We start from the raw sequence: 24,668 nt of genomic DNA, 5'->3' as shown, positions 1-24,668 counted from the left end.
CACTAACCTTTTACAGCTGGGACTATTAAACTGGGTGGCTAAGCAGCTCAGACACCCTGCTCTGAGACCAATACCCCAGGCTGTTTATTGGCCTAGAAGTCTCCAAGTGACACCCCACCCTCAGAAGGCTGTGTGGGCAGAAGGCACACAGAGTGGGTCCCTACTCGTGTGCCCTGACCCCTCACTTATCAGACGCCTGCCTGGAGCCAAGGCGAGGGCTGGCACTGCGCCACGAGGCTGCTCTGCTCTAGGCCTTTCTCTGTGGCAGATGTCAAGGGCTGCAGGGAGTTTAATTAAAGGAGCAAAATGCAATGGCTTCAAGGCCTGCAAAGCCTTGGCCTGCGTGGAATCAAGATCTCTGAGGAACCCCAACCCAGCTGCTCCTGGGGAGAGGGGAGTCCCTTCCAAAAGCCTCCAGAGCTCACACAGCCTGTCCCCTTTCCTCCATGCATGTTAGATGCCCAGCATGGTTTTCAGAGGCTGAGTTGATGCGGTATGTTCGCACCACTGAAGCGTTTTACTGCTGGAGCAGAGGTGCTTAGCACAAGGAAGAACACACTGTTTTCATAGCTCGTTGTCTCTTAATACTTCCCCCAGGAGGCTCTAGGCTCAAAGAGAGAGTGTCTGGACAAGATGCCAGCAAGGTAAAGTGTTCCCAGTGACACAGTTCAGGATGTCAGCCAAGTAGGAAGAAGGGCTCAAGCCCTTGAAGAGTAGAATTTTGGTGTATAAGGGGGAAAAACGGTAGACAATAAAAGAATTACATATGAGAGATTTTTTTTCTTTTTTTTTTTTTAATTAACATGTCAGTGATCTCACTGGAGCAAGATCAATTTTGTCTCCCAGGGAATATTTTACGAAATCTAGAGACATTCTGGGTTGCCACAAGTGGGTGGAGATGAAGATGCTACTGGCACCTAGTGGGTAGAGAGTAGGGATGCTGTTAAACTTCCTACAACGCACAGCGAAGTCCCCCCACCCAAAGAATTCTCTGCCCCAGTGTCAGCAGTGCTGTTAAGGAACCCTGAGTTCTGTTAACTCTGCACAGGTAAGAAAGCGCCCCCTGCTCCTGCAACCTCATTGCACTAGCAATTCTATTAGCCACATTCAAGCCAATGTGGACAGGCATAAGGACACAGCATTTAAAAGCAATATCATCCAGGTGGAAGGTCTGGGTTAGAATTTCAGCTGCAGAACTTTCTGGCTCTGTGGCCTTGGTGTAGATTATCTAACTGCAGTAAGCCATGGTTGTCTCTTCTGCCAAATGTAGAAAGAACTGGCCACAGCTAGCCATGTGAGGTTTAAATTACATGAGATAATAGGAAATCATTTCACACCAGGTCCACACCCATCATTATCAACACCCAACGAAGTAGGGACAACACAGAAGAAAACAAGGTTTTTAAGAAAAATATACCAAACCTTTAGTAACCTAAGGGAACTGGAGTGTGTGTTTGACAAGATCTCAAGGAAGCTCAGAGGTGCCTCTTCCCTAGAGGGTCTGTGGCCTCAGTGAGCCTCACCTCTGTGTATTCACACCCACAGGGTGCCTTGTTCTCCTCCCTATGACTGTCCCTTTGCTCAGCCCAGGCATCTGGTCACTCTGGTGTCCAGATCTCTACTGTCAGACTCAGCCATGGTCTGGTCAGGGAGAGAAGATACTTGCGCACATGTTGCTGTTCTCCCTGCACATGGAGCCAGAGGGGCTCCAGCTTTTCTCCTGCTCTGACGTTGAGAAGATCAGTCTAGGCTCAGCCATATCTGCCTTTGGTCTGACACTCACAGCCAGTATTTGCCTTGACACTGTCACATCCAGTCTCCAGAGCAACCCAAGAGCCCTCTCTTCTCAAGCCCTTGGATTTCCTGGCACACAGCTTTCCCTGCTGGTTTCAAAGGCACTCCAGGCAGGGAAGCAGCACAGAGCATGAAGGGAACTTCGCCAGCCACACAGACTCCTCAAAACGACTACGAATCAAAGAGTTAAGAGATGCCTTGGAAGTCATATAACTCAGTTTCCCCAAGCAGGCAACACCGAAGCCCAGAGAGGGGAAGGAACAGGACCCAGGACTGCTGCCAGTCCACAGGGTGCCTTGTGTAAGTTGGAAATGGTGCCCATCTGGATGGAGGCAGTCCTGGGCCACAGTGAACAGCCAGCAAGTAGCAGAGATCCCAGGCTGGCAGTCCTGTGAAGAAGCTCTGGGAAGGGGTTGTCACAGAGCTGAGATCAGACTGACAAGCTCTTAGTAGAGATGGAGCCAGTAATATACAGAAAATGAGTGGCTCCTAAGCCACTGCTCTCCTTACAAAGCAAGATTGGTGGGTCAATAAGACTGCATTTCATACTCTGTCTTCTTTGTGGCCCTTTCAATGACAGAAACGGGAAAGGCAGACACTTGGAGTGGTGTGGCTTCCTTGGGGATACTTGTGAAGTATCACAGCACCTTCAAAGGAGTGAGGGGTTCTGGTAGCTGAAAATACAGGAATCTCATTACCCAGTTCTGAATCAGCACAGAAATGTAAGGTCAAATCTCCAAGGGCAGTTTTGTTTGGAGACTGTAACGAGCCATCACAGCAAAGCTGTAGGGAGAGAGGGAATTGTGTCCCAGACCCAATATCTTTCCCTTCACTGGAGGATTTCATGTGACCCCTGTGATGAGAAAAACATATGATCAGGGGCAACTTCCAGTGGAATCTGATAAGTTGCTACATACCACAGCAGAAGCCTGTATCCAAACAGTTCAGCTTCTACTTCATCTCCTTGGTTCTACAGGCAACTTTCTTACTCTCATCTTATACTTTCTTGTCCTGAATTTCCCTACAGTTGAGCAGTTGTGATCTCTGCCTCCCTATGTGGTGGCCTTGGAGGACTCCCCCTCTCTCTACATCTAATCTTTAGGTCGAGGATCAGAAGGCTGGACAGGACTTTTACTAGGTTTTGTGGACCATATGGCATCTCACAAGTACTACTTAATGCTGCATTTGTAGCACAAAAGCAGTCATAGGTAATATGTCAATTCATGGCTGTGGCTGCATCTCAATAAAGCTTTATTTATAAAGACTGGTGGTAGACTAGATTGGGCTCCTTGGTTAGTTTGCTGACTTCTGCTTGAGGCGGTGCTGGGCATAAAGAGGGCAGAACCTGAGCCCGGTTCACTGACAGGAGCCATGAAAGCCACCAAGAATTGACGCTACCAGCCAAACAGAAGTTAGTATCCAAAGTGGCAATGGTGTGAAATCCTTCCCTGAAAAGACTGATATCACACAATAAGAGGAGGGACTTACTAGAGTATGGAGGCTTCGCTCTAAGAGATGCATCTTCTAGGCATTATGAGATTGATAAATTCATACAAGATTCCACAAAACAGACTGGTCTTCCCTCTGCATTTTCCCTGGATACCAAAGGGGCACAATCAAAAAGATGGCCTTGAAAACAGTAGCATATTTAAGAATTCATGTGTATTCTACTTCTTTGGCCAGTTACACGTAGTTATTCCTATGTAACCACGTGCTTTTTATTTTTTTTCCTAAAGAGTGAATGAAACCCAGACAGAATTTCTCAGAAGGCTAAGGTCTGGAAAAAGTAACATGATTAGAGGGCTTAGCTCTTTTTGGAAAATAAGGACCCTCTGCTCCATCCATGCTAGATCACACAGGCATGGCCAGCAATCCATCCTCAGACATAAAAGTGATCCTTTGCTAGACACACAAGGTCATAAGAGCAACTTCCAACACATCAACATTGGATTTTAGAGGTCTCAGAAGAAGAAGGAAAAGAGAAAGGGTCTGAGAAAATATATGAAGAGATTACAGTCAAAAACTTCCCAACCATGGAAAAGGAAACTGTCACCCAAGTCACGGAAGCACAGGGAGCCCCAGGCAGGATAGATGCAAGGAGGAACACAGCAAGACACACAGTAATCAAACTAACAAAAATTAAATACAAAGAAAAAATATCAAAAGCAACAAGGGAGAAGCAACAAATAACATACAAGGGAAACCCCATAAGATTATCTGCTGATTTTTTAGCAGAAACTGTAGGTCAGAAGGGAGTGGCAAGATATATTTAAAGTGATGAAAGGGAAAAACCTATAACCAAGATCACTCTACCCATCAAGGCTCTCATTCAAATTTGACAGAGAAATCAAAAGCTTTACAGACAAGTGAAAACTAAGAGAATTCAGCACCACTATACCAGTTTTACAAGACCAACTTCCTTCTTCATGACTGAAAAATGTTCAGTTTCCCAGATTACAGCATAATCTGTTCAGGGCAGGGATGGTATTCATACCCTTTCCCAGCATCCATACAGGTTAGAGTAATAATCATCACTAACATCTACAGAGCCACTCTTCCATGTCAGGTGCTATCACAGTGCTTTTCCCTTCTCATTTAAGAACCTCACAACCCATGTCTTGGGACTTATCATCATTATTATTCCAGGGCTTCCCTGGTGACTCAGTGCTAAAGAACCTGCCTGCTGATGCAGGAGACCCAGGTTCGATCCCTGGGTAGGGAAGATCTTCTGGGGTAGGAAATGGCAACCTATTCCAGTATTCTTGCCTGGCAAATCCCATGGACAGAGGAGCTTGGCGGGCTAAGTCCATAGGGTTGCAAAGAGTCAGATACAACTGAGCAACTAGGCACTCCAGATACAACTGAGCAACTAGGCACTCACACATCATTATTATTCCATGTTCATAGATAATGGCACTGAGGCCCAAAGAAATTGCATAACTTGCCCAAAATCATGCGCTAAGTGTGGAGTCCAGACATGGACCCAGGTATTCCAGCGCCAGAGCTCTTCTGCTCTATTTATACCATAGCTTTCTAACAATGCAACAACACAGGTGATCAGCACATGTTTGGGGTAGATGACAGTAGTGACTCTGAGAGAAGGAGAGCCAAGGAAGAGATCTGGATTGAAGCTAAGCCAAACTGTTCATGACTGCCATGAGCTCACTCTGCACACTCTCCTGGGTGGGGAACCCAGGACTATCTTAAGGGCTCTGCACCCAAACTCAGCTCTAAGAGGGTAGCTGCTACTGGAGGAGCTGAAAGAAGGCCTATCTGCAGCTCATAAAGAAGACCTTTCTTCAATCACCTCCCAGGCCCTGGATATGTGCCTACAGCTGGGAACAGCGCTCTCTCTGACCCTACGAGAGCTTTCCCTAAGGCAACAGAGTAGAGAAAATGGCCGGGGCAGTCCCTGCCTCCTCTCCACACCTTCCCAAGATCCTAGGGGAGTACAGGGGCCAGGCATTTCTCAGAGACTGGGGTGAGAATGAGGGGCAGCTGAGAAGGAGAGGTGGGAGGAGGCACCATCAAGCTGGGCTACAAATGGTAGCTTTGTTCATTAGACCATTTGGTTTTCCCTTCCTCAATACCCAAGTGATTTTTCTTTCCTTTTTCTTTCTTTTTTACTTAAAATATTTTTGATTCATAAACTATTTTAATCTCTTCTTTTGTCTAACACTGGCTTCGGGAGCAGGAAATATAGTCTAATTACAGTTTTGACTGCATCCCATGGTATATGAGAAGACTGCACTTCTAGTATCTTTTAATATACTATGTACTTGGCTTCTTTCACAAAAACAGTTATTTAATAGTTTTCAAGCAACTGAATAGCTTTTGATTACCTTAGCACCCTACACCTCTCCAAAGTCATTATATGGTGTTATGTGAATGTCATGGGCAATAAGTCTGACTGCTTTTTTTAACCGATAATATTTTTCAAACAGACCCTAAATATCCTAGCAAAAGATCTCTGTATTCGTGAGAAATATTTATCCTCCAATTTAAAATTTTTTCTGAAACATTTTGTTAAATCACTCCTAATTAAATGTGGCAAAAAAAACTGTTTCCTTTATTCTGCTGAAAACTATTTATCATTGCTTTCTTTTTCCTACATATTTTGATAACAGGCTGCACAGATTCTGTACATGTAATTATTTCTAAGAGTCAAAGAACCTGTACTCAGATCCCGGTTTGTCTTTAAAATCTGTTGCATCACATTGGTAGAAATCACTTCACATTTCTGGACCTAGGTTTTCCTTTTTGCATAACATGGGGAGCTGAATTAAAACTTTCAAAATTGTCCTCTGACAAGAGCATTCCAGGACAGCTTTCAGTTAGGCTTTCATTTACCACCAGGGTCATCATCTCCCTTCCCTTCTGCTCCAAAGTAACCTTTTAAACCAGATTATGAAAGAGAAGATCAACTAGATCCTGAGAATCACCACACTGTTCTTGAAAAAGAATTCTTTCTTCACACACACACACAAACACACACACACACAACATGTGACATATACGATGCCTGAATGTGAACTTTTCAATAATCAAACGTAATGGACCAATGAGAAAATTTTAATTCTGGACAACTAGCAAGTATTTGGTGAAGGAATTATTTCTTTTACTTAGGGGCAAATATCAAAAGCCCACATGCCTAGGAGGATCCCAGCAACCCTGTATCTCCCTGGCAATGTTGCCAAAGAGGCTAAGCTTTGGAAAGGATCCAATGGAACAATCAAAGAGAAATTCGAGACTCAGAGGGATTAAACTTAGAATCTTCAATTTCCACAGTCCAGGTGTCACCACAGTATATTAGTCAGATTTGACTCAAGTCACTGCCAGGAAAGACCCAGACACCAGGGTAGGTACAAAGCTCAGCAGGCATCTTAAAAATCAACTATTTCTTCAAGGACTCAAGATGCTGGAACAAAATAATACAGATTGGCTTCAACTTATAATACCTATCTACTATGAAAATTTACAAGAACAATGGCTAAATGTACATAAAATGTGCAAGAAAAATGGGAGTGTTTCCTGGACAGGACTCAATCACACTGGACAAGTCACATAAAGAATGACAATCCAAAGCCTTGACTTCAGGTGCTCTGAGACCTCCCGCATGTTAAATCATGAGTCCTGAAAGCAGTGCTCTGGTTCCAGAGGGCTGATAAAAAATTACTGCTGGAATTTCAACCACTACGCTGGGAAAGATGGTTCAATGCCTTCTCTTCAGTTTAAATATCCCCTCCAAGTAGCTCCTTACATGTAGCAGAAAGTGACCAGTCTGCTGATCAGAGCAGGGGCTGAGACACACCAGGTGCTTCCCCTGAGCACGTCAACAGCTAAATTTAAAATGTGGGAAAAGATACAGAACTGGAGACAAGATAGCCATGACCAGGAGAGAAAGACAGGTTCCCTGGACTGGAACTTTCCCTTGAAAATGTAGGAGACCAAAGAAAAAGACCAACACCACTGAGATTTTACCCACGTCATTCCCCTTTCCTGGACTAAAATTCTCTTTCTTTCCAAATATGAAAACCCTATTTGGAACCCCAGTTTACACTCCTTCTCTCTAAACCTTTCCCAAACCCACCTATTCCACAAAAACTGCTCAATTCTCCTAACTCAAACATGTCTCGTTTCATTCATCTAACAATAATGCTTATTCTGTCTTCTGGCATCTCACCTTCTTGTTTGAAGACATCATGTTATCATTCCACTATTATTTAGCTTTTCACATATTTGTACCTCAATTCCTAAATTTGATTTTAATCTTCCTTCCTGAAAGTGAAGTCCATAATCATTTTAGCTTTTTTTCTCTAAAGGCAGCTGTTCAATATATTGATGAAGGAAGGAGCAGGGGAAGGCAACACAGTACAAAAATGCTCCCTGGTAGGAAGAGCTGGACTCAGAAAGGGCACCAAAATTCCACTCCAGCTGAGAACCAACAGCACCAGGCAGACGCCTGAACACATCTTTTGAAAGCAGGGACGGAAAGGAAGAAAGGATTGAAAGAAAGAGTACTGGGAAGAAAGTGAGGAGGGGAAAGAAAAATAGAGGGAGAAAGAGAGGGAAGGAGGAGAGAAGAATGAAAGAAAGGAAGGAAAGAAAGATGGACAGAACAATAGAGGAAGAAGCAGGAGGGATGGAGGACACATCTTACCCTTGAGCTTCCAGGTCCTCCATGTTCATTCTTCTTCCCTCTCTATTTCCAAAATATCTCTTGGGACCTTATAAGGCACCCAGCACCTAGTTCCAAGCTGCCTGATGCACGTGCATAAAGATGTGTGGGAACCACTTCCAAGGCCAATTTGCTTCACTGGTAAGCAACCACTATCTCCTGTGAGCACAGCACCCCTGGTCTAGGGAAGCAGGTCCCAGAAACGCTGTGTCTCATGACCCAGGGCTTGGAGCTCTGGAGGATATCTGGGCAAAAGCCTGGGCACTGCTGGCCCTCCACCAGAAATGCGGCAGGAGGCCTTCTCCTCTTATTTGTGGCAGGGCATCACATGACGAATTCAACTCTCTAGCTTCCTGGGCAGCCCGTCAGGGAATCAGGGCCCCTGGACTTCACAGAGCGGGGGCAGGGAGTGCCCTGAGGACAACGACTGGCACGCAGCCATGCCTCCCTGGCTGCCAACCCCCAAGGCACTGCCCTCACCCCTCCTGTACCTGCTTCCTCCAAGCATCCCCAGGAGCTGAGGAGCCAGATGCTCAATGCAGACTGTGCCCCAGACAACACAATGCATAGCTATTTATGGTAATTAAATGTCCCCAGTTCCACTGCTACCTTTTCCTCTAAAAGAAACGCTACCATGTCACAAGTTTAATGTAGGTAGTTTTTCAAAGACATTTACCATGAAGAACACATCCACTGCAGAAATAACGAAGGGGTTCTTGATGGGAAAAGAAAAAGGTCTCAGCCTCAGGGAGGTCTATAAACTCCTGAAACTGGATGCAGACTTTTGTGTACAAGTAAGTGTGTTCAGTTTTTAGGTGAGAGAATCTATAGCTTTCAGTAGAGTCTCCAAGGGACCTGTGATCCAAACAAGAGGAAAACTACCGACATATACAAGGAGCTTATCAGTGAAGGGGAAAGGGTTCGGTTATTTGCCAAAAACAACAGAATTTCACAGAGACGCATTTCCTAGAACTAACCAATTTTGCTAAGATGACAATTGAATTTAATACTAGTTTTTTAAGGAGTCTCCATACTGTCTTCTATAGTGGCTGAAGACATACTGATGGCTAAGAAACACATGAAAAGATGCTCAACCTCACTCATTATTAGAGAAATGCAAGACAACTGGATTTTAAAATAAGAGCTTTCCTCCCCTTCCATCCCTCACTCAGCGCAGCTGTCTTTGGGCCTGTTTGTCCGTCCCCATGAGGCCTGCAGCAGATCTGCTGAGGATGGCAAGGGAAGGCCATCGAAATGTGTGCTTGTGCTTCATTAAGCGCATGACTACTGGTTCATCACTGCTCTGGATGAAATTCCAAATGAGCAAACCTTGAAAATGCTTTGCCTTCCATCCATTCAACTGCACTCTCCAGAAATAAAAAGTGGCGGTTACGGTTTTAACATACCACATCATTGTCTTGAAACATAAAATATACTAGAAGAATAACCATGGAGCTATGTGAAATAGTTAAGTAAGCTCTAACACAGCACTGCTGGGATATGAAGAAGAATCAGGGCAATGTACTTGAGCAAGTACTGAAACACAAAATAATAGGAAAATCTGCTTTATCATTTTATTTTTAAAAAGCCATTAGCAGACACGACAGCTATTAGTCACTCCTCACATATGGCATGGCTGTCACCTTTATGAATCATGTTTTTATCTTGAAATGATTGTCCTTTATTACCTTTCCTTTTGCACGTTCCTTAGGAGTTGTAAAATAAGAAAATAGGAGAAGCTCTGGGATTCTGAGTGCCAGGATCAACATTTAAAAATAAAGCAAGCAAGAAAGTGTGTTACAGTTTTAAATTATGTACAATTTTGTGAAGCTGAGTATTAGCACCTTCATTTCCAAGCTTTAGAAAGCATGCCATCTCTTCTACTGTAGGACTTTGCCTCAAATGCACATGAAATCTTCTAAGCCCTAAGTATTAAGTAGCAGAAATACTCAGATAGCTCTTATTTCAGATGAAGGACTTAAATAACTGATTCAAAGTAATGGGCATGGTATTGCATCAGTATGTAATACAATATATCTGAAAAATAAATTTATAAATAAAGGTAAATATACATTCACGGGAAACATGAAGATACACATATAAGGAAGAAGGAAAGTTCGCAATTAGATACTTACTTTTTAAAACAGAACAACAGAAGCAACCAATATAAAACTAATGACCCCAGAGAATGTGCTTTAATTTTCTCACTTGACCTAATCATGCAATTTCCTGAACTGCAACTTTAGCCACTCTTCAGCAGATCAATCCCTCTACCTCCAGTCCTAAGATTAAAAAAATTTCAGAAGTTCTAAGAACTACAAGCTCTTAAAAATTAAAAGTCTAGAATGAACAAATTCTGCTTTTCCAGCAGGACTAGGCAATCTGTCGCTGCAATATGCCTCCTAGCCATGGAGCTTAAAGGTATCAGAGTCAGAACACAGCACAAACTGCATAGTGCTCCATGCTGGTCCTGTCCTTTCTACCCTTCTTTTCCCAAAGGTTCCTACACATGAAAGCCAAGAGCAAGTGAGCAGGCCTCCCCTTTCTCAGCCCTGGGCTGCTCACATCCTGCTTGACCTTAGCCTTCAGACCTGCCACCGTGATTAAGTGTGGGATGGGAGGAGGCAGGGCCACTCAGCTGAACCCCAGTGCTCTGAGGGCTGCAATTCCTGAAAGGAAAACCAAGGTGCAGCCTGGATGCAGATGCAAAGGCTGAGGCTCTGCTTACACATCAGCAGAGGCAGCCTGTCACCCTCCCAAACGAATGAATGAATAAATGATGACCCCACAGTCAACTCTGTGGAGCTAAGCAGATGGAAACTCTGGCTATCTCCTTGGGAAAGGAGACCATAAGAACTCCAGGTCCTAAAGGAAGGAACAGCATAAGCTTTGAATCAGTAGTCTGCTGCCAGGTCACACGATGGAGCATGAGCCTTTCTCCCCCATAGCACAGCTCATGTTTCTCCCTGAGTGGAAGACTAATGCCATCACCTCTCCCTCCCTCCATCCCCCACCACATCATCCATCTACCACTCACCACCCTTTGGACTGTGATTTGGGACATCTGGCACGTACCCAAGGTCACACCACGAGCTGCAGAACACAAACAATGCTCCAGAAAGCAACCCGAAACAGCCATTAAGCATAATTTGGATGCTCTCAACTCTTAACCCTCCTTGTTTCTCTCTATATAAGATACTCAATACACAGTAGCATCAGATGGTCATGCTTTTTGACATTGCCTAATAACTCTGGCTCATGCTGAATGAACGTGACTGATGAGGATTCAAGAGGCTGTAGCTGTCACTTTGCAGACTAGGGTGCAAAGCATAAATGTTCACCTCCTCTAATATTTTAAGTTTCCACCTAAGTAACCACATTGCACGCTATGTGCTCAGTCACTTCAGTCATGTCTGACTCTTCACAACCCTATGGACTGTAGCCCACCAGGGCTCCTCTGTCCATGGTATTCTCCCAACAAGAATACTGGAGTGGGGTGCCATTTCCTACTCCAGGGGATCTTCTTGACCCAGCAATCAAACCCAAGTCTCTTAAGTCTCCTGCATTGGTAGGCAGGTTCTTTACCACTAGTGTCACCTAGGAAACCCAAGTAACCACACTGCATCTCCCTAAATAAATGCTGTGTCTTCTCCCCAACTTAGGGAAGACAATGTTCCCATGATGTCAGGTGGATTTCCATGATTCCATGTGTTCGCCGGGCAGAAACTGAGGCTGACTGTTGGCAAGGTAGACACAGAGCAGACATGGAGGGTCAGTGGGCAGGTCTGGTTTTCCCTGAGCCCCATCCCTGGACAGGGAGGGCTGGTAAGGAGCAGAGGCCCAGCTACCTTTCATGGTTGTGCCTGTTTTATTTTTATCTTCTTATTTTTTGGCCATATGGCTTTCAGGATCTTAGTTCCCCAACCAGGGATTAAACTCATGCCCTTGGAAGTCCTAATCATCAGAGAGACAGGCAATTCCTTGTGCTTACTTTAGAAAATAGGGGTTCTAATGGCTGAGTAATACTCCATTGTGTATATGTACCATAGCTTTCTTATCCATTTGAATCAGTTCTAATGAGGTGGATGAAACTGGAGCCTATTATACAGAGTGAAGTAAGCCAGAAAGAAAAACACCAATACAGTATACTAATGCATATATATGGAATTTAGAAAGATGGTAACAATAACCCTGTATACGAGACAGCAAAAGAGACACTGATGTATAGAACAGTCTTATGGACTCTGTGGGAGAGGGAGAGGGTGGGAAGATTTGGGAGAATGGCATTGAAACATGTAAAATATCATGTATGAAACGAGATGCCAGTCCAAGTTCGATGCACGATACTGGATGCTTGGGGCTAGAGCACTGGGACGACCCAGAGGGATGGTATGGGGAGGGAGGAGGGAGGAGGGTTCAGGATGGGGAACACATGTATACCTGTGGCGGATTCTTTTTGATATTTGGCAAAACTAATACAATTATGTAAAGTTTAAAAATAAAAGAAAATTAAAAAAAAAAAAGAAAGAAAATAGGGGTTCTAGAAAATGGACCTAACAACCTGCAAAACCAACAGGGTTCATCACTGAGAGCTGCTCACATGAGCCCTTGGACTCAGAAACAGAATTCTGGGCAAGAAGCTCACGATTTACAAACAGCAAAAGAAACTCAGCTAAAAGGATTCACAGGAGATGGCCCCTCAGGGGATGTAACACAGTCTCCCGTTTGATGTGATGGTGAAAAGGAGATTCAACTTGCCTCATGCCTTGGATATTCCTACAATTGCCTCTTTCCAGGAAAATATTTCCTCTAAAACGTTACAGTCACCAGGCAAAACATGCCCTCTGCAGAAATGCCATGAGAAGGACTCCATGTTACCTCAGGTCGACCAACAGAGATGCTTGGTGTCAAAATTCAGCCTTTAAGGAAGATGATGAATGATCATCCAGCATCACTCATTTTTTTCATTTACTTCGATTTATCTGTGGAACGTGCATGTGTCACACAAAATACCTGGATAAACATTTTAAAAGTTTCCCCATGAACCACTGATCCATATGTTTGGTGTCAAGAAGACCACACAGTCAGATGACTGGAGGTTTCTCTTTCCTGCTTCTCATCCTAGGGTCTGCTGCTGCTAAGTCGCTTCAGTTGTGTCCGACTCTGTGTGACCCCATAGACGGCAGCCCACCAGGCTCCCCCGTCCCTGGGATTCTCCAGGCAAAAACACTGGAGTGGGTTGCCATTTCCTTCTCCAATGCAGGAAAGTGAAAAGTGAAAGGGAAGTCGCTGAGCTGTATCCGACTCTTAGCGACCCAATGGACTGAGCCCACCAGGCTCCTCTGTCCATGAGATTTTCCAGGCAAGAGTACTGGAGTGGGGTGCCATTGCCTTCTCCGATCCTAGGGTCTGCTACATTTAAATAATTGCACAGGTCTTGCTGGAGAAGCTCCCCTCCCCTGACACCGGTTCATTGGTTTCTATAAAAATAAAAGGAGATCTGATCTCATTGATCATCCACCAAGAATTGCATTGAGTTATGGCAGCTCTGATTTGGTGATTTTACTCAGTAAAACTTAAGAAGCCCATAAAACATTCAGAGTCAGGCAGAGCATTCGTATCTGAACAACCACAGACCGTTACACACAGGGGGAATGTATCTACTAGGCCATCTCATGCTCATTAGACAATGAATACAAATGATGGGAAAGGCAGTATTTTAGTCATTAACCCACAATTAAACATGATTCAGCTGCCAACATTACATACAAACTGCTAGACTTGAGTCCAGTCCTCCATCTATTTCTCTCACTGTAACGAGACAGCAAGAGTGATCCCACAGTGCTTCTCTGGCCATGGCATTTGCCCCAAGGAACACTGAAGGCAATGCATGTCAGTAACTTGTGTGAACTGTAACTTTTTACATACCACCGGCTGGGATAGGGACACTTGGGTGAACAATAAAGCCACCACATCTTGTTTTGTTCTGCAATTGGTCATCTAACTGTTGCTTTTCCTTATCATAAACACACACACATTTATTTACTTAATTTAATATTTATTTGGCTGTGCCAGGTCATAGTTTTGGCACTCAGAATCTTTAGTTGGGGGCATGTGAGATCTAGTTCCCTGCCCAGGGATAGAACCTCGACCTCCTGCATGGGGAGTGCAGTCTTAGCCCGTAGAGCACCAGGGAAGTCTCACAAACACACATTTGTGATTCCAAAGCAAGTCAGCCCTGTCTTTAGGAAGCCATCAGCACTAGAAGAAAAGACTTGTGCTTTAAAAAAATAGTTTAGGAGAAGTTTCTTATCTTTGATGGCTTACAGAAGTCATTAAAACAAGTCAGGGTTTAGAGCATAAGAAAATGGTACTATTTGCAGCCTGGTTTAGTGTAGCAGTGCTCAAAGTATGAACCACATTGTTTTATATTCTAATACTGTAAATGTTGATAGATATAACCTAAGTAAGCAAAAAAATCTTTGAGGTCTTTAATAATTTATGAGAGTATAAAGGTGACCTGAAACCAAAAATCTAAGAACCTCTGCTTTAGTGGAGGGATTGTACATTTTTGAGTAAAATGATTTTTAAGTTTGTCTCCTTTGTTTCCCACTAGCTGTGTAACCTTAGTCCAGTTACTTAACTGTCTGATCTTCCATTTTCTATGGATCAGACTAATCACCCTCATAATTATCTGCTCAAGCATGTTTCCCTGATTATGTCTGTGGTGTTGATTCCATATCCCTAGCACCTAGCACTGCACATACATGACAGGGTCTCAATAAATAATTATGAATTGATTGGTGGGGCAGTTGTGAGGCTTAACTACGATAATATGTGTAAAGTGCTGCTGAGGTACCTGGAATATGGCAAATGTCACAGGTGCTCAGTAAATGTCAGATCCCTTTTCTCATCATCAACACTATTCTCAGTCACACCCCACAGGAGAGAAAATTCACAGATTGTCCAAATAAAGTGCGTATCTAAGGCACTGGATCTCAAAGTGTGGTTCCCAAACCAGCAGCATCAGCATCACCTGGGATATTGTCAGAGACACAAATTATTTGACTCTAACACGATACCCTGGAGCAGGCAATGGCACCCTACTCCACGACTCTTGCCTGGAAAATCCCATGGATGGAGGAGCCTGGTAGACTGCAGTCCATGGGGTCGCTAGGAGTGGGGCACAACTGAGCGACTTCACTTTCACTTTTCACTTTCATGCATTGGAGAAGGAAATGGCAACCCACTCCAGTGTTCTTGCCTGGAGAATCCCAGGGACAGGAGAGCCTGGTGGGCTGCTGTCTATGGGGTCACACAGAGTCGGACACGACTGAAGCGACTTAGCAGCAGCAGCAGCAGCAACACTATACCCACCAAATCAGAAACCCTGATGGTGGGGCCCACAGACCTGTGCTGTAACAAGAGGCCTGCAGGAGATTTCCTGATTCCTTCTCCAGCATGAGAACCATGGTTTTACAATATGAATGGGGTCTCCCTAAAAAAAGAAAGCTTGTGCTAGTAGCATTGTGGATTTGACAGTACAGTGTACCCAATATGCTATCTGTTGCTGGCTGCCCAGAATCTTTTGAGTGAAAATAGGAGATATATCCCTGGAGAAGAAAATGGCAACCCATGTCCAGTATTCTTGCCTGGAAAATATGGACAGATGAGCCTAGCGGGCTAAAGTCCATGGGGTCATAAAGAATCAGACATGACTGAGCATGCCCCGCCCCCCACCACACACACACACAGGAGATATATAAATACAATAAATGTCTGATGTGAGATCTTGTTCGGCAAAGTGATTCATTGTGTATTCTGGCTGTGTATCTGGGGGCCAGTGCTAAACATACTTTGCATTTGAAGTAAATCTGGAATCAGCAGGCGGTTTTACCTTGGAGAAACCCTAGCACAGTCCTTGAGTCATCTCTGTGGCTAGGCACAAAACTTGTGTGTGGAAACAGAGGTGAGGGGGACGGAAGGACAGTGAATGATTGTGTTAGAAGCTGTGAGAGCACACATTTTACTGCTAGTTTCTACTGTCCCGTCACACACTTCTAGTTTTCACAACTCCCTCACAACACAGCAAACCACTGCCTTTAGGGTAATTGCTCCTAAACACTAACCTTTGAGGGATGCCATCAGCCAACAACTGACAATCTGAGGAATCTCCATGAGCCCACAATATGAGCAGATCTTGGGATGCACATATCTTCTAAGGCTCACAGCAACCCCAAGGCATAGGCTCTCACATTATTCTCATTTTACATCTGTAGAAATTGACCTTCAAGAGATTAAGCAGAGCTGGAATTCAAACTCAGAAACACTAATGATTCTACCTACCCACTCAGAACACAATATAATAGACCACATTTTAGGTAAGGGCTATGATTCAAAGTCAAAATGATTTTTGAAAAAATTCCCATAAATTGTTCACCAAGTATAATACATGACATTATAACATAATACAGTAATATATCTGTACAATGTCACACATTAGATTATATAATAAAAAGCGAGCAATCAAAATGCAATATGAGTATTTTTAACAAGTAATCGAGGGTGTGGAGTTTACTTTGAGGAAATTAAATGTACCCTGCAGTTACTAATGAACCTGACTCAGATGCAAGGATGTAAGATAAGGAAACAGGCACACATAGAAGGAACACCCTACATACCAGAAGGTTCTAAGCACTCTGGCCACAGCAAGCAGCACACACCACGACCACTACCCGACGAAGCCCATGGTACCCTGGGGTGGCAGGCACACTCGTGCATACCAGTGCCACACAACGGGCTAGACAGCAGCCATTCAGGAGGATGTGAAAAGGGAGGATTTGGGCCTTCTTGACTCAGACACAGAAGGACAGATGAGATACAAAGACCACACGAAACATGGATTTTAAAAAAACACCCTGGTTGAACTCTCCTACACTGTTTGCAGAAATGTAAATTGGTGCAGCCACTACGGAGAACAGTACAGAGCTTCCTTAAAAACTAAAAATAGAGTTGCCATATGATCCAGCAGTTCCACTCCTGGGTATTCATCTGGGAAAAAACAACACCATAATTTGAAAAAAATACAGGCATCCTAATGTTTACTGCAGCACTGTTTACAATAGCCAGGATGCAGAAGTAGCCTAAGTGTCCAGCAACAGATGAACGGATAAAGAAGATGTGCTACATACATACACGATGAAATATTACTCAGCCATAAAAAAGACTGAAAGAATGCCATCTGCAGCAACATGGACGGATCTGGAGATTATCAGGCCAAGTGAAATAAGTCAGACAAAGAAAGGTAAATATTATATGATGTCACTTATATGTGGAGTCTAAAATATGATACAAATGAACTTATCTATCAAATAGAAACAGACTCACAGACATATACAACAGACTTGTGGTTGCCACAGGAGAGGGGGTCAGGGAGATGGATTGGGGGTTTGGGATTAGCAGAAGCAAACTATTATACAGAATGGATAAAAAACAAGGCCCTGCTATACACAAGAGGGAACTATAGTCAATATCCTATGGAAATGGAGATACAAAAAAACAAAAACAATTCTCTGGTCCTGAAAATGGGATGGGGGCACCCTAGGTTTGAGTCTTCTTCCTCCCCCATTTCCAGTGCTTTGGCATTAGTCCAATTATTTATAAAATAGAGCTAATATCTAACCCATGGAATATGTATTTGTAGTGATTTCAGGTATTTATGGAGAAGGCAATGACACCCTACTCCAGTACTCTTACCTGGAGAATCCCATGGATGGAGGAGCCTGGTGGGCTGCAGTCCATGGGGTTGCTAAGAGTTGAACATGACTGAGCGACTTCACTTTCACTTTTCACGTGCATGCATTGGAGAAGGAAATGGCAACCTACTCCAGTGTTCTTGCCTGGAGAATCTCAGGGACGGGGGAGCCTGGTGGGCTGCCATCTACGGGGTGGCACAGAGTTGGACACAACTGAACCGACTTAGCAGCAGCAGCAGGTATTTATATTTCTATAGTGGAATAATCTTTTCTGCAAATGTGTTTTATCTGAAAGAAATTAAAACTCCTTTTCAAAAAGCATTATATCCCCCTTTAATCTTCTCTAGGAAGAACAGAGCAGGAATGGAAGACTGAGAAAGACCAGTCCAGGTCCTCTGCTGCCTTACACAGTTTTATACTCATTTTTACAAATGAAGAAATACAACTTGAGAGATTTAGTAATCTTCCCAAAACCAAACAGCTGTTGAGTGGCAGAACCAGGATCTGAACCAAGTCTGTTTACCTTCTAAGCCTAAGCCCTTATCTTAAAAAAACTCAATAAATATTTATCTTTATCAATTATGTTACAGCCTAGTGATCCAGAATAAGAGTGAGAGAAAAAGAAATAGCATTATTAATGCAACTGATCAAACTTTCTGGAGCAGTGGCCAGATGCCTGGCCCTGCTTGGGGTTCAGCAGTGAGCAAGACAAGAGGAATTCTGCCTCCTGGGAAGCACGTAGTTGGGAGGAGAAATGGGTGCAGGTTGAATAATGAATTTCATCTTGCTGGGCCTCTGTTTCCTCAACTGGAAAATGGGAAGAGGTGTTCCTAATTTTATGAGATTATAATCAGCCCTCACATTCTCTGATTCCATATGAAGTGTTTGTTTTCCTGTCTCTTTAAAACTCAGCCACGCTATGAAATGTGATGAATGTTGTTAGCTGCTCCCCAAATCAACTGTTTCCACCCTTTTTCTCTGGTCAGGCCTTCCCACCAACATAATTCACAATCAATCAAGTCACAGAACCTACAGGGCACCAGCAGAAGAATGACAACCCTGGTTTTCCCGGAGCGCTGCTATCTACCTGGCCAAGTAAACTTAACTCACCTGGCCCAGCTGGCCATCCCTGGTTTCATATGGACACCATCTCAGACTTCGCTGGCGGGTCAATAGTTAAGAACGCACCTGCCCATACACTGGATTCGATTCCACGTGCTGCAGAACAGTTAGGCCCATGCGCCACAGCTACTGAGCCTGCACGCTGTAGAGCCCGAGACCTCCAACCACGGAAGCCTGTGCACCGAAAGCCGGTGCTCCACAGCAAGAGGAGCCACCACAGGAGAAGACTGCACACCCCAGCTAGAGTGGCCCTCACCTGCCACAGCTAGAGAAAGCCCTCGTGCAGCACGGAAGGCCAAGCACAGCCAAAAATAAATAAAATAAAAGTTAAATTTAAAAAACCCCACCACCTCCGGCACAAACCTTGTTTCCCCATATTGTCTTCAAGTGACTCATTGAAATAACTGCACAAATAAAACAAAGACATCAAATCAGGCATCCTCTGTCCCCAGTGCCTACTAATAAACAGTTTTCCCCAGTGCTTACTAATAAACAGTGTTCTCTCACTTTAATGATAAAGTATTTCTTTCAACCATTCTCCTGCCCTCGTTATTTTTCATTTTTGTTATTTGTATTGACCACATCTGTAATACTTGAAAAACAGAACCCTGATTTAGGTTGTTTCAGACCCAACCTTTAGAAGTAAGGATTTTGCTGTTATATTTCTCTTTCCTTTAAAAATCATTTTTCTGCTTAAGTGAAATTAAGTCAATTATATAGGCATTTATCTTAATGATATTCATGAAAACAACACATAGAGGGCAGTAGTACAAGTTGGTTGGACTTAAGAACCTCTATTAGCACAGTTAAATATACATATAAACCAAAGCACATGCTGAGAGAGATTTCATCCCCTTTTCCCTTCCTCAGAACTACCCTCTATACAACAGATTCCTTAAAATGTAGGGAGGTGAAAAAACATGAGTGTAAAGAACTTGAGAGACCATTTCCCAGGGTCTCTGAGACAAAGCAAATGACTCAGTCTCTTTCAACCCACATGGTTATTCATCTCTCTCTCATAATCACCATCTGCCCCTCAAGCCACAACTCCAAACCAGGGGAACTCCATATTGACTGATTCCAGTACCTAACTCAGCCTAGAGCATAGAGGCTGTGTTCAGCGATTGTTCGACAGATGGATGTGTGAGACCCTTCTGCTGAAGAGAGGGGTATGGGGACAGGAGGAAAAGGCTCAAATGGAAAGGGAAGAAGGAAGTTTAGGGAGAACTCTCAAGAGAAAGTTCAGGGATGAGCACAGCCTGCGCACTGAAAGACCACTTCTACACACTCCACATTCACCACCACAAGCAGGCCTGCAGCTTGCAAACCTGCAAGCCCGAGATTCGAGTCAGGCATTTCTGGAGTCCTGCCTCCAGAGAAACAAAGGGCTGTGAGGCTGTAGACAGCATGTCAGGTATTCAGGCACTAGGACCCAACCAGGCTATACTGAAAGCAGATCTCTGTCTCCTCTGCAGGCACTAGGACCCAACCAGGCTATACTGAAAGCAGATCTCTGTCTCCTCTGTGAAGCAAGGCGGTTTGAGCCAGAGAGTCAGAGGTGGCTCGTAACCAACCCCTCTCCTCTGGGCATTTCCTTGGGGTTCTGTCACCCCCATCTCCAACCCCAGCTCCCAGCCAGGAGGTCCGGCCTGGGAGCTGCAGAAGGGCTCCGCTGGTGCTCCGGCGCCCTCTAGCGGCGGTCCGCTCTAATGCCATCTCTCAGCCCTTCCTCCTTCCTCCCTCTTCAGGTCTGGGGATGCACTCGCCTTGGGCACTAGCCCTCCTGATTTTGGTCCTCTTCTCCAAGGAAGTGCCCTACAGAGGTTAGCATCTCTTGAAGAAGGAAGCTTTTTTAGTCAATACACCTTAAACCTGAGAAGGTTGCTTCTAGAATTAACCTTAAGTACTACATTTTCCTCCTAATGTTTGAAGCAGCAGCTCTAGTTTTCTAAGTCAGAAGAAAGTCAGCAATATGATGTTCTGAGCCAGAGATGGAAAAGCAACATTTTAGAAAGTTTGTTCTTTTTGAATGGATCTTCCATTTAAGACAGAATAAAGGATTCCCCTGTGGATTTTCTTAAACTGGATACACATAAAATCTCTATTTACTTTATTGACTCAATTGTGACATTTAAAATAGACAGTTAGGACTGAGCATGAGCAATTCTTCACAAAACATGCACATTAACAGGGATGGCTGCAGACAATGACTTTGTTCAAATTGAATCACATCTATTGGGTAAATATTGCACTGGCTCCAAGACAGAGCAAAATATTAAGACTCAAGACAGCCAATGAAGGTAGGAGAGCCCTTCCCCCACCATCATCCCCGACTTGGACTTGGTCAAGATCATCAGTACCCATGGCCACAACCACAGCAATTATCTCCAGGGAATGTGAGTCTCTTCTCAGAATCAGGAGACTTGCTTAGTAATCAAGAGGGTTGCTTAGTGAGTTCCCTGATCTTGAGCATGTCATCTCTCTGAGGCTCAGTTCCCACATCTGTCAAATTAAACAGCTGGAGTCAATAGATGATCCCTAAGCTCTCTTCTGGTTCTGACAGTCAAAGAGTCAAAGTGATATAATTGTTGTTCACAGTTCAGAGATAAGCCCACCACAGCCCAGCTTAGAGGGGCTCCTCCACCCATACAAGGGCACCAAAATCACAGGACAAAGATAAACCTTCCCAACTAAGTCATCCTTATCACCTTCCACTCTTCAAGACTTGCCTTCAGTCCTTCTCTGTTTACTCAGTTCAAAAGCTAGTGGTTCTCAAGATGCTTTCGCTTTCCCAAGACTACAACTCCAAAGAAAAGACTTCCCAGCATTTGTTAACTTAGGGAAAACATATACTATATGTCATATATATTTAGTAGTTCGTAGCAGAAAGCTCCCACATAAATGTGATTTCTAGTACAGAAAAGACTAAAAGTATATGTAGGCATTACTATGTTTTTACTCTGCAGTCACAAGTTTTAGCAGATTGGTTGAATTTAATGCTAACTGAGGTTCTACTATATATTGTCTATTTCAAATAACACAGAAAATATAACATTTTGCCTGACTCATTGATTGGGCTTGATTTTACCAACCTCCACAAGAACTTCTCACTCAAAGAAAGGATATGTTACTCCAGCCCCCTTAATTTTGATAACATACTTCCTCAAACGAAAGACCATTCTAGAATTTTTAGAACATGCTAAAAAGAATTAAAAGTTCTATAATCTGTCTTTACTATCTACATTCAATCAGAAGAAAGGCAAAGTTAAAGGCAACTCTATTATCATATACTGGCAGGTCAGTTTTAATGCACTATAGGATGGTTTTGCATTGGAGAAGGAAATGGCAACCCACTCCAGTGTTCTTGCCTGGAGAATCCCAGGGACGGGGGAGCCTGGTGGCTGCCATCTATGGGGTCACACAGAGTCGGACACGACTGAAGTGACTTAGCAGCAGCAGCAGGATGGTCTTGAACTATGTGACATTTTAAGTGCATTGAAACTTTTCTTTATTGATAGATATTTTGTGACTCCAATATACTGGCTACTGTTGCCAAGGAAATATGTCTTTGGGTTACTGCAGGGATCCAAAGAAGCTTTTGTTTTTTGTTTTGTTTTGTTGTTGTTGTTGCTTTTTATTAAATATTAACATGACAAAAATGGAAAAAGTAAATATAGAGAATAAATTCAGCCCCTTTTCAAAATGCATGAAATACAGATCCTCTGGTCACATCTCTGATTTAAAAATACAAAGATTTGTGAAGTGACTTTCCAAACTGGTTTAGAGACTTTCTCTCAACCAGTGAGGCTGGTACCACCAGAGTTCTCTTATATTTTTGTTCTGGATTGAGGCCCCTGTGAAAGTATGGGACACTGATTATACACAATATTAACTACTAACCACCAATGTGTTTACCTCCAAATGGAAAAATCCTTTCTTTATGTGAATAAAGGTGGTTAAAGGTCCAGTGTATTATATTTCAGAAAACTTGCAAAGAGAAGATGCATGGTGCAAACTCTATAAATATCTTCAGCTGAGTTTCAAAAGATTCCAATATAGATGAGAATAAAGATTTCACCATTGACCTATTTTTTCCCCCTCTGTGATTCCTTCTAGCTAGTAGAATCTAAAGGTTTTCAGTCATGATAGTGGACTCAATCATTGGATAATGAGAAGGATACAGCCTCTATTTCCTGCAATACTACATAAAACTACTCTGGAAACAGATAACAACTTTGCTTCCCACTAACTAAAGTACAATATTTTAAAATCAGATGCCCACATGCAGATCAAGAAACCTGTCGGATAAGGCATTTTTAAATCAGAACTTCCAGAAGCAGGGTCTCCTTAAGACAAATCAGTGATTCAAGCAAAATGCCATGCTACTACCAGAGACCTGAAGATAAACAGGAAGTCTGTAACAACCTAGAGGGGTGGGATGGGGAGGGTGATGGGAGAGAGGTTCAAGAGAGTGGGGACATATGGCTGATTCATGTTGATGTTTGGCAGAAACCAACAAAATTCTGTAAAGTAATTATCCTTCAATTTAAAAATAAATAAATCAATAAAAAGAAACACACAAATCTCAGAGCAACTATTTTTAAAGAGATATTCAGAAACTGTAGGAAACTGCTTGTCTTATGCTGGGAAGCTCACTGCTCCCAATAAATTATGCCAGGATGAGCACTCACAGGAATGGTATAGGTTTGACGTCCGTGAACCTTTTCACAGGGTAACACATTAGCAGACCTTTGGTTCCATTATAGGAAAGCTCTTCTGATTGATGGTTTTCCTGGTGGCTTGGTAATAAAGAAGCCACCTACCAATGCAGGCGACTTAAGGGATGAGGTTTCAATCCCTGCGTTGGGAAGATCCCCTGAAGAAGGAAATGGTAACCCACTCCAGTATTCTTGCCTGGGAAATCCCATGGACAGAGGAGCCTGGCAGGCTAAGTCCATGGGATTGCAAAAAAGTCAGACACAACTTAGTGACTAAACAACTTCTCATTGAACCAGTTAAAACCAGCCCAGGATTCAACAGCCACTCCCACTATGGAGGGATACTTCCTTCTATGTAATGCTTAAGGGAAATCACCTAGTTTTCATGTGGTTTGAGTTTGGTCCTATAAAATCCTCAGAAGTTCCCTCCAGAGATAAATGAGGAGATCCTGGCCTTTATTAATATGCACAATGAACACAAGTGTCCTGGCTGGACTTGCCAAACCTATTTTTATCCACCTCTCTACATGTAGGTACCTTTCATCTGCTCTGAACTCAGACCTATCTATTAGAGTAACTTTGTCAGTCTTTCTTTAAAAATGGACTGATAATAAAATGAATTTAACCTAGAAGCAGAAGTTTAGTAAGGGAAATGAAAACATCAGAAGTTATCCAATCACAACCACAGCCATCCAGAGCTCTGTCTTATCTGCTGGGTAATAAAAACAGAACCTTCCTAAGCTTGAAGAACATCAAATGAAGTAAGCAAAGTTGTTTGCCTCTGGCTTTTGAGGGGATCGTTATGAAGCATAACCAGTCAGTCAGTTCAGTCGCTCAGTCATGTCCGACTCTTTGTGACCCCACGGACTGCAGCATACCAGGCTTCCCTGTCCATACCAACTCCCAGAGCCTACTCAAACTCATGTCCATTGAGTTGGTGATGCCATCCAACCATCTCATCCTCTGTCATCTCCTTCTCCTCCCGCCTTCAATCTTTCCCAGCATCAGGGTCTTTTCAACCAGTGTACAAGAAGTACAAAACAATGGCATGGATTTGAAACACCTGTGTTCTAGGAAAGTTTTTTTTTTTTTTTTTCTTCC

Source organism: Bison bison, unplaced genomic scaffold, assembly GCF_000754665.1.
Source record: "Bison bison bison isolate TAMUID 2011002044 unplaced genomic scaffold, Bison_UMD1.0 scf7180017864119, whole genome shotgun sequence".
Classification (NCBI taxonomy): domain Eukaryota; kingdom Metazoa; phylum Chordata; class Mammalia; order Artiodactyla; family Bovidae; genus Bison; species Bison bison.
Note: the sequence above shows the minus strand (reverse complement) of the source record.